Here is a 10,605-nt window from a genome sequence, read left to right on the forward strand (position 1 = left end):
GTTTCAGGTGGGACTAGGTGTTTGTTTTATACTATTTTAATTGCACAAGAAGCATTTTTGTAACTTGAACTTCCCAGTAATGAATTCCACCTCTCAACCCAGCCTGCAGCCTGAATTGAAGTTCCTATCAGAAAATTAAAATGTTTGTCTGGATAAAATAACTTCTAAATGAACTCTCTATTTCATTTTGTTTCTTTTTTTTTTTTTTTTTTTTGTATTTTCTGCAATGTAGCCCCTCGCAATGATATTAGTTCTAGTGTGGGAAAATATTATAATTGAGATCTGGTAAGTTATTTGCAGACTTTTCTTTACAGTTTTTCTTTACACTGTGCTGACATTTAGTACAGCCCTGGTGAGGAAAACAATACTACCATTCATAGCTCTAGACGTAGATTTCAATCGACTTAAGCGAGCACAATGAAACTTGGTCATTCACTGGTTACCCATATTGTGTTCTCAAATTTTCTCTCAGCAAAAGTATAATGACTCAGTATTGTATGGTTGCATAGACAAGGGCTCGGAACAAGAGACACTAGTTTTGTCTGACGGTGTGAGAAAGTCGTGAAGGGATCTTTTCTTCCAGATGGTGTTAAATTCAGCTGCCTTTTTAACATTGGCCTTGCACAGCAATCTGCTGCTCCCCTTTCACAAAGACTGCGCTTGGTTCCCACTAGTTAACATGCATACTCACGCAACCTGCAACTTCACTCCAACTGTTTTACAATGCAGTGGTATGCTAAATAAACTTGATCCGGTTTCTGCCAATGTTAAAACTAGCTTTCAAAGAACTACTTAACTGATATTTACACTTCTTTTGACTTAAATGTACATGCCTTTGGAATATTTCAAATTTCAAAGAAATATCACCTTATTATAAGGTCATTGTAGAGATTATCTTGGACACCCTTCAGACTCATGCTCAGATACAGTACCTCTCTTCAACACACACAAATAAAACAAAATGCCAGAAGTTTGATGTGTAATAGGAAAAAGAAAAATTGGGACATGTTGCAGCAAGAGCAGTGGAACAGCAAAAAATAAAATGAAAATAATAACATTGAAATGTATTTTTATTGATCAGTAAGTTATGTAACATTAGTATGATACAAAGCAAGTTTGATATGACAATGGCAAACACATAATTATAATAGTTTATTTTCCTTAGATGTTATATTTAACATATTTACATAAAAGACCAAGATGTAGGCAAAAGCTTCAGTAATTTGACTTCATTGAGTGCTTTCAGTAAACAATAGGTTTCCCCAGCAAACATCTTATTGCCTTAATTGAACCTCCTTGAGAAAGAAAACCACACACTTTGTAATGTAAATGTTAATTGTAGTAGACAATGGTTCTAGGTAAATAGCACCCCTGGACATGAAGTAAATGAAAGGAATACAGGCACTTAACAATGAAAGGTTGTTTGCACAAACAGTGCTTCAAATGTAAATAAACAAGGGTCTTCCCAATGGTCACTACAGTAGTAAAACTTTGGCACGTGTTCATCAGCCAAATTGAGAATTTACCTTAATAAAGTCTTTCAGAGTTTCTAACTGAAACTAACAGTGGTTTTGCAGACTTCTCCAGTCCGAAGTGTTATAAGGAGTTGAAGCTATGAAAGAAAATGCACTGCTTTTGAAGATAAACTTGTGTATTTGGGATTGTCAATAATCTAGGCCATGTGGAAGATTACAGGCCATTTTGGACATTTTCTTATTGAAATGGCTGTATTTATGTGTAAATGTCTATACAAATGTTTGTTTAGTGACTTGTGGAAAAACCTAAGGACTTTCAGGGAAAGATTACAATGGGGACCTTCAAAGCCCCCAAGTTTCTACTAGGCATAATTATTTTTAGACTTTAAAAAAATGGCTCTTTAGAGAACCATCTAATGGAGATTTCTCCCAACAACCTTTATCATGTTGTGATTGTAATCAATTTTGTAAGGCAACAACTTTACAGTTTTACTTCCAGTGTGCATCTACCCAGAATAATTAGGCCAAGCTCCTAGATGCATCATGGTAAGAAATAAACAACCTGAGGAAGTCATAATAATGACTGTCATATAGAGATAGGTATTTTAAACATAACCCACTCAAAACAAGCCAAAAGAGTGTCCCAGGCCATAAGCACAGATTGAGGATTTGACATGAGGAGCAAGCAGTCTTGGGACTTTCTTGCAATTGCTTTCTACTAGCTTTCCTTGAATATTGACGATCTCAACCCAAGAAGAAAGCCAAACTTAATTATAGCCAAATTAAACATGGGCTAAAAAATTAACAGAAGCAGACAGCAAGCAGCAGCCACAGACCAGTTGGTGCTGCCATTTGGGAAGCTGCAGATGGCTGTGGGTGGGAAATGCCTTTACTTTCTTAAGCGATGGAGATGAGTATGGTGTGTGCACTTGATGTTTTTTTCATACCCCCACCCCCCGACAGGGCTGTCTGTCATAGGCTGCCGGCCCCGCTTTACCACTTGCCCCCGAGCGTGGGAATCGGAGCGTCCCGCCGTTCACATCTCTCGCATTCCGTTTAGCGGAATCAATTAGGCAAGACAGACCCTCAGATTCCCCACCCCCTTTCCATTTTTGTCAGGTCTATATACGTCCTAATTATTTCAGTTTGGGATGCCAGAGCTGTTTCCTGGATAGACCTGATCATCCTTAAACAAAAAGAGAGGAGGCGCACACGTGGGTTGTGGCGTAAATGTCACTTTCATTTCCAATGCTAGGCGCAGAGTAAGACAGAACATTTTTTTAACACTTTGACAAGAGGGGAGGCGATCTCGTCTCCATCATGTCTTTCTGCTTCAGTAGCTTCCTCAAGGAAACCCTCTTGGAACAGAGAAGCATCTGTCCTTGCATTTTGAATAGAAGAATAAAAATCAGCCTTTGCTTTTTTTTCATTTTCCCTGCTAGCTCTAAGTCCTCAGTAGATATGAATTATTAACCTTCCAGTATAAACTTTTTTAGAAATCTAATTTCACAGAATTTGACATATAGCCCAAGTACATGCAAAGTAGTTTCTAAGCACAATCTTCCAATTTTGAGGGAGAGGCCTCAGAAGGGAACTGCCCAAGTCTACCTATTATGGAATCACTTCTAAACTAGGTACCAGACAGCTTTCTAAGGAAAAAAAAATCCATCAAGATATAAACTTTACTTAAAAGAGAACTGCACAAGCATCTTCACTCATTAGCACTATACAATTCTCCTTTCCAGCTGTAACAACCCCTCTCCAGATATCTGGCACCCTTATATTTCAGGATGTGTGCACTTAATTTCCTTTCACCCCCCTTTAGACATAAGGAAAAAACAAAACAAAAAGTTAGATTCAATAAGTATTCCTGACCTTTGTTTTTACTGTCTCTTGGCTGTAGTCGACCATTCCCACACGCTGCCCGGCGATCTTGAAGGAGTTTTTACTTTCGGTTATCTAGCTTTATGAAGACCAATACACTCATACAGCTAGATAACCAAAGATAACAACTCGCTTCCCTCACAGGCCTCTGTCTTCCTCCGGCCAGACTCCACATCCCGATCTTTTCTGGCAGTACCGAGTAGTCGTCCTCCAGGATACTTGCCGCGCTTAAAAGATTCCTCCTTTTATGCAAATACGACCTGGTTTCTGTTTGTGTGTATGCAGCTAAAACATCCAAACGAGATCTGTTGCCTTCAGAGTTTATTCCGAACTTTTTTTTCCTTTCAGCAAGTAATCTCCGGCAGCGTTAGCCAACAATTCATCTATTAATATCAGAAAATAAAACCAGCTATTAAGGTGCAGCAAGCTGTTCCGCCCGAGCAGCAGCGTCCGTCCCTTCACAGGCCTCTATTTGCATTGTAAATTGCTTCCTTCTCACGCAAGACTCTTAGCCTCTCTCTATAGAGATGTATAAAGCCAATGGCAATTTCCAGCGCTGGTTAAGGAGGAAGGAAAAAAAAAATCCCATTCTATAGAAGTGACAGCTGATTCAAGGATCTGCTCCTGATCCTTTTGGGTTAGGCACCGTGAGCTTTTTACCAAGCGGTGGCAGCTTGATTGCACATATCTTGTGTATGTGTGTTTTAGGGGGAAGATCCTCGATTTCACAGGGCTTCTAGGCTGGGGAGAAGATGCCGTCTTGTTGGCCTGCTGCTGCCCCCGGTCTGAAAGAAGGAGAAAAGGGCCATCATTGGAGGGGCTTGCACTGCCAAATTGTGGACCAGCCCGGCAGGGTCAAAGGTTCGAGACCGCGGGAGACCAAGGTAATGATGATGTCATGAAAAATCTCAAGTACATGGTTATTGATATGCATCAGTGATCAGCCAACTGCCCCACGCCCGCTGCCCGAGCAGCGGCAGCGACAGCAGCAGTAGCGGCAGCATTGCAACAAGCCCTATTTTTTCAATCAACATCTCTTCCGCTAGCACTACCGACTGCTTCTGGAAAAGCAACCCGCGGCCTTTTACCTCCTCCGTGCTAGTGTAGATCGCTCTAATATCCAAAGACTGGAAGAAATCTCTCTCTAAGGACAGATAAAAGCATTTCAGATCTGGGGAACGTCTTTGCCTGCATTTCTCTTCTGGCAGATTGCATAGGCAGACAGATGGAAGGCACTTTGCTATTGCTTAAAGCAGGGCCTCGCTTTCTGGGGCTGGGAATCAGATCTGTATTACGCAGTGAGTCGATGTGTGATTACATTGACAATTTGCTCTGATGGTGTGTTTTTAATGGCTTCACAGCTCAGTCATGTTTTGTATCTATGTACCATGGCGATAGTATTTTGTTCTTTAAGTTCAAATTGAATACTCTAAGCAAACGGACTTCATGCTGGCTTTTAAAAAATGACTGCATATGTAGGGTGCGTGCGTTAGAATGCAGCACAGGTAAACATTGCAGCAATAGTTTCTAATGTGGTTCGCAACTCTGCTGAAGAAAACTGCTGAGCCTTTGTCTATTGTTTAAAATATTAATTTTCACACAGAAGGAAAATTTACTAATCTTGCTTATGAAACTATGAAAAAAAAATCGTTACTTCATGAAAAACACACGTAAAACACCTGGATGTTAAAAGCCTAACTCTACCTCCACCTTTTCCTTCCCCACCCCCACCTTTCTTCTATCTCCAGGGGAATGTTGTTTTATTAATTTAGTAGCCCATTGCTTTTCTCAGAACTTTTCAAAGTGTTTATGTGGTCACTTCAAAGAGTCTTTTTCTTCTCTTCTGTCCTTAATAATGGGTAATCTATGTCTAACATACTTATAATACGTATAGCTCTACTATTCAAATGCCCTCAACAGAACATCTAAGGTAGTCTACATAAAATGCATATTCATCATAGATATATCTTAAGAACTGTTTCTTCATAATGGTGTTATGTTTGGTGATATTGTTATTCTTTAAAATCTATGCTACAAGAGAATGTAATGAATCTTAATATTCATTGCACACATCACTAGTTTGTCACAATACTCTCATTTCTAGAGGTTGACCATTTTCCTCAATGACTAAAACACTTTTGGAATTAACATGCCCCTCTTTCATTAATTCAGTGATTTATTCATTGAAGGCATGAGTGTCAACATGTTCACCAAATTACATATACAGCACATATATGTAAACCCTGCCGCCGAAAAGACTGACAAGCAAATAAAACCAGAATTGCTAGAAAAAAGCCCCCAACCAAGAATTTAAACAATGTCACACCAATTAAAGACATGATTTAATAACACAGATACAAAGTTTTCCCTAGAGTTTTTTATTTATTTACTCTTTTGGTGAGCATTCCAGTACCGATTGTTTAGAAGACTAAGCTGTGGAAATTGCTCACCTATTTTTCTTATCAAATTATGGTACTAGAGGTAAGGTCAAGAATAGCTGCATTGGGTTATACCTAAAATGCACATTTAAACTACACACTAATTCAGAGAAACACACTCTCATGGGGTTACTATTATTCCTTCTTGGACTATCTGGTCACAACATAAACTACTGAACAAAAATTTAACAAATCACTAAGGCACATGCCACTTTTGACATTATGTAAACCCCTATTGAGCTTTGCTGCCTTGGAAGACTGAAAATATGTGTCCTTGCTTTCCAAGACATAGAAGAATCATTAGTGATTTGGCATGCATCATATAAAGCAAGCATGTAATCAGATGAATTCAATTCCTTAAGTTAAAGCTCAAGAAATTCTAAATATTTTTAGAATATCTTTCTATTGGCATATACCTGGGTGAGGGTGGATGAAAACAGACAGTTGCAATGCATTTATGTCTGTGTATGTTTGTCATCCCCATATGTGTGTCAATTTGCAAATTAATACAGTTTACTTACATATATGCATTTTTAGAACCAATGTACCCCATCATGAAAGCCAAGACACTGAACATTTGCAATGCTTCTACAATTAGAAGCCATAGAATGTGCTTTCTTAAAATAGCAGCTTCTAGGGCAATCAACGCCCATAGCCATACGACTGCAGAACTGGCCTCCATACCTGGTATATATACCATAGACTCATGATGGGAGCCCCAATAAGTGAAAATAGCCAACATTAGGAATATAGGCAGTCTGTTCATTAGCCATATAGCCAATTAAATATTTTACCTCTCCATCATCTCTCAGGGGATGGAGAAACAAAAAAATACAAAGCATATGATTATTTTGAATATTGCCAAGGTCTATATCATGTTTTATCAGACATATGTCAATAACTGTATTTTATATAAAATATTAGACAAGTTGAAACAATTGTATAGCTCTAAATTCCTGGCAATGTCTGTCACACTTTAAGAATAATTATTAATACCTACATGTTTTCATATCAGATATTTTTGCTTTCAAAAAGCTATTTAGCTGAGCCACAGAATGCCTATTTTGAAATCTGCATATTGAAAGATACACTGAATTTAAATGGCTTGCCTGCTCATTCGCTAATAAATTCTCATTAATGGCCAGTAGATTAGGACGTGATTGTCATGCTTGTTTTCTAATCTTTTTATAGGTCTCCAGATGGCTGAAACATGAATTGAAATATCCTGGCTTACTTGGGAATAAACAATCTCTGCTTAAGTGAAAAGTGAAAAGTTATGATTTTCCACATGTTTAGGTCATAATTATGTTATTTCCTAAATTCAAATAGATCAAGTTTGTCACCAATATTAAGAACACCTCAGAATCCTACTGCAAAGTATCACCAAAATTCCCTTTTAATTTTCGGTTTCCATGATTCTCATGCATGTAAACCACAGTCCACTACTATAGTCAAGACTATCATTTTCTACATAAAAGCCATTTAATTCACAGCAATTTGGATTCGAATAGTTGAGGCAAAGTACTTGACTGGCTTATTTTCCAATAAAAGTATTCTATTATTTCTTCAGTAACCCAAATTCCTTTTTTTTTATAGGCAGTTACTTATGTTCGTATTATGCTTGATACATAATATACAAAGGCTCCCTACAGGGGAAAAAACTACACATATGAAAACGTAGATTTCTCTGAAATTCTATCCATTGCATGAATTGGGAGATATGCAATACACTCCAGGCCTGCCACCCAGTAAATAAAATTCTATTTTGATTTTGTATATCACTTTGATTTTATCAAATGTAAATCTTAAAATTACCTTTGGTTGCTTGGACTGTCTATTCATTTTATGCTTCTTTGCAGCCTCATCTGAAAAACAGTCAAGAAAACAAAAGATCATAGTTTTTGTATATGCATATAAAATCATATACAGATATGGCTTCATCTAAAGTATTGCAATTACTATGATTCCTTAAAATACCAAGAAATTCCATGAAATCCCACTATACTGTATCCTAAGTCTCAGCACCCACAGGGTTAAATATGCTAATTTGCATTTAAATTTATATATGCATAATAATGGCAATGCAAAATATGCAGAATCTGGAGGGGGTCTGGGAAATTAATTTTTCTTTCTTCTTTTCTTGTATTTTTTAGTTTGAAAGGAAGAGGGACTCTTAAGAAACATTAGGAACTTGAAGCTTGCAACCTGCCATACAAAAGAGGAGAGTCCTTCCATGTAAGAATTTTAAGACTGGACAAAGTCTTATTTTCTAGATGTTTAAGAGAATGAATTTGCAGGCCTTTCAAACAATGGGAATCCCTGGATAAATACCTAATCCATTAGAAAGATGCAAATAGTTTACTGTAAGGCCACAGCACGTTGAGATGTGCATTCATATCTATGGCTCCTGATTGGCTCTTTCCTCCAGTAAATCAATGAATAATGTAAAACCTGATTGCTGTAAAGTGGTGGATTTTTTTTAATTCCCTTCCCCCATTCTCCTACAATCCAAGATTCAGGAAGTCTTACAGTCCCCCCAAATAGGTTGCTTTTCTTTTATGATTTTTTAATGCTTATTGTTATTTTGGACTGGAAGGGTGGGACTACTGGTTTTGCAAAATGAAAGTACTGCCCTGGTTAGATTATGCTGACTATAGAGCTCGCTTCCTGAGCAGCGCCCTAATTACTAGTGCCAAGGTGGAGGAGGAGGGTGGCAGGCAGAGGTGGACACCGGGAAAGTGAGGAAACTGGATCCGACCCCGCCATTCTGAGCCCAAGGCAGGCACAGCTCCGAAGGGGCCCCCGGCCGTGGCCGTGACTTGACAGGGCCTCCTGTCTAACTTCTGATCAATCCCACAGCTGCCCTGACCCCTCAAGACAGTCCCCCATTCAAGCAGCGCGGGTACATTTGCAAGAGAAAACGTCTCAGACACGAATGCAAATGCGTGGCGTTGGTTCCTCCTGCCAAGAGTTCCGGCAGATAATTCTAGGCCCCAGAAAGGGGGTCCTCATTTCCTCAGCCTTGTCTAGGCTCTAAGCAAACCGCAAAGACCCGGCTCTGCTCTGATACCAGAGCGTCTGAAGCTCAACTGCTGAAGTACCAATAACTAACCAAGACGTTGCATCTTGATGAAGTTGAACTTGGGATAACCCTGTAAAGTGGCCTTTCGCTTCCCCATATCCAAAAGGCAAAGAGGAAAAGGACGTGGATATCCACCAGATCTAGTTAGCTACTGTTCACAAGTTTTCCACCAGGACTTAATCAGACCTTCTCTTCATTGCCAGGTAATTGCAATATGGGGGCGGTTAAAAGAGGGCGAATTATTCAAAATGTGAATTCTGAAACCAGAAACGCAAAATACAATTGTATTTCGCTTTAGGCTTAAAAAAGGAAAGTCCTACCATCAGCAGCACAAAATAACATACAGAATTGCCTTTTCCAACGCGAAATTTTCCTGGCATCTCTCTGCGACTGGGGGTCAGTCCGCTGGATAATTAACAGTCTTGGCTCAGAAAACTCACGAGATCAACAGGTTTAGCAACCGAGGCACATAATCAATTAGCTGAAGCAAAGCCCTGGACTGGCCCTCGGAGCGGTCCACAGCGGGGCTCTGCGGGCACTAGCTCGCGGGTACGCTGAGGAGTGCGGGCGCCAGGCCGCGGCGGGCACCGCTGGCCCAGCGCCGCCGGCCGAGCTGCAGCCTGAGGGCCGCCTTGATACTCACTTGCTCTCCCCGCGCCAGGCAGTGAATGCCACCCAAATCCAGCTAGGCAGGAATCGAAGCGCTGGTCAGAAGACAAGATCCAGAGTCACAGTGCGGCCGCAGCACACAAACAGGCTCCTTTTGGCGTCTCAAACAAAAAAAAAAAAAAAATTCAGATCATTCCTCTCCTCAGCACATTTAAAACTGGCGCTCAATTCCACATGGTGATTCTTGCTTGATTGCGTCTAAAATAGTTTAAACAAGTCTTCCCTTCTTGGGAGAGAGAGAAGGGTGCAAAAGACCATGGAAAGGGAAAAAATATATATCTCTCCCCCCCCCCCCAGGCACTTGCTCCCTGAGCCTCGGAGTGGGAGAGTGAAGTGGTGTGTGCGAGGCTTGGCAAGTTTTTGGGGGGGCTGTCCAAGGTCTAGTCCAGCCCCCTCTGCCGAGGAGGACGTGCTCTGAAACTCAACCAATTTCCCCACTGCTTTTGTTACTGATGAACTGAAGCCCTATTGTTCATCCATTGCCACGGTCTTTTTCAGTCCCCACACTACGTTCTGCGTTGCCAGAGATAATGAATTTGCACCCAAACCTCTCATAGTCCCCTCCTGACAGATGGAACAAATTAGAAATGTCTCCTCTGAAGGAGAGCAATGGCTACATTTTCCTATTGTAGGATGCAAAGCACACATTTCTTTGGAAACTTCTTTTGCCTTTTTGCCTTTTATTTGTTTCTCCCTCTTTTTCTTTTTTCCTCTAGTTTTTTTCCCCCGTTGGTTTCTTAAGACTCATTTTTAAAAGAATCGCCCTGTCTTGTTTTTCCAATGCACCATTTTATGTAACTTGTCGGTCTTTCTACATTTCTTCCTTCTTTCCTCTCCTTCTTTCTTTTCTAAGGACTCCCTTTGCAATTTTATTTACAAACTTGAAGAATGACCTTTTGACTTGCAGACTTTTTTTTTAAAGAAAGGTCCTTTGGTTCAAGTCCCCCTTCCTCACTCCCCCCCCTTTTTTGTCGTGGTTGTTAAATGTTTGGCTAAAGACAAGCAATACGTTATAAAGATTTTTATTCTCTACACTCCAGAGCTATTCTAAAGGTAC

At 39.9% G+C, this 10,605-nt stretch overlaps 1 long non-coding RNA gene across 1 annotated transcript; it reads right to left on the reverse strand.

Moving 5' to 3' along the window:
• Window positions 1-1,052: 1,052 nt before the first annotated feature.
• Window positions 1,053-9,892, reverse strand: LOC100958995. The gene is made up of 3 exons (XR_153255.2): window positions 9,523-9,892; window positions 7,613-7,662; window positions 1,053-4,144 (listed from the first exon to the last, which is right to left on the reverse strand). It is a non-coding gene; the product is annotated as an uncharacterized LOC100958995 (long non-coding RNA).
• Window positions 9,893-10,605: the final 713 nt, after the last annotated feature.

The sequence above is a fragment of the Otolemur garnettii genome, unplaced genomic scaffold (genome assembly GCF_000181295.1).
Source record: "Otolemur garnettii isolate 467f Iridium unplaced genomic scaffold, OtoGar3 scaffold00017, whole genome shotgun sequence".
Lineage (NCBI taxonomy): Eukaryota > Metazoa > Chordata > Mammalia > Primates > Galagidae > Otolemur > Otolemur garnettii.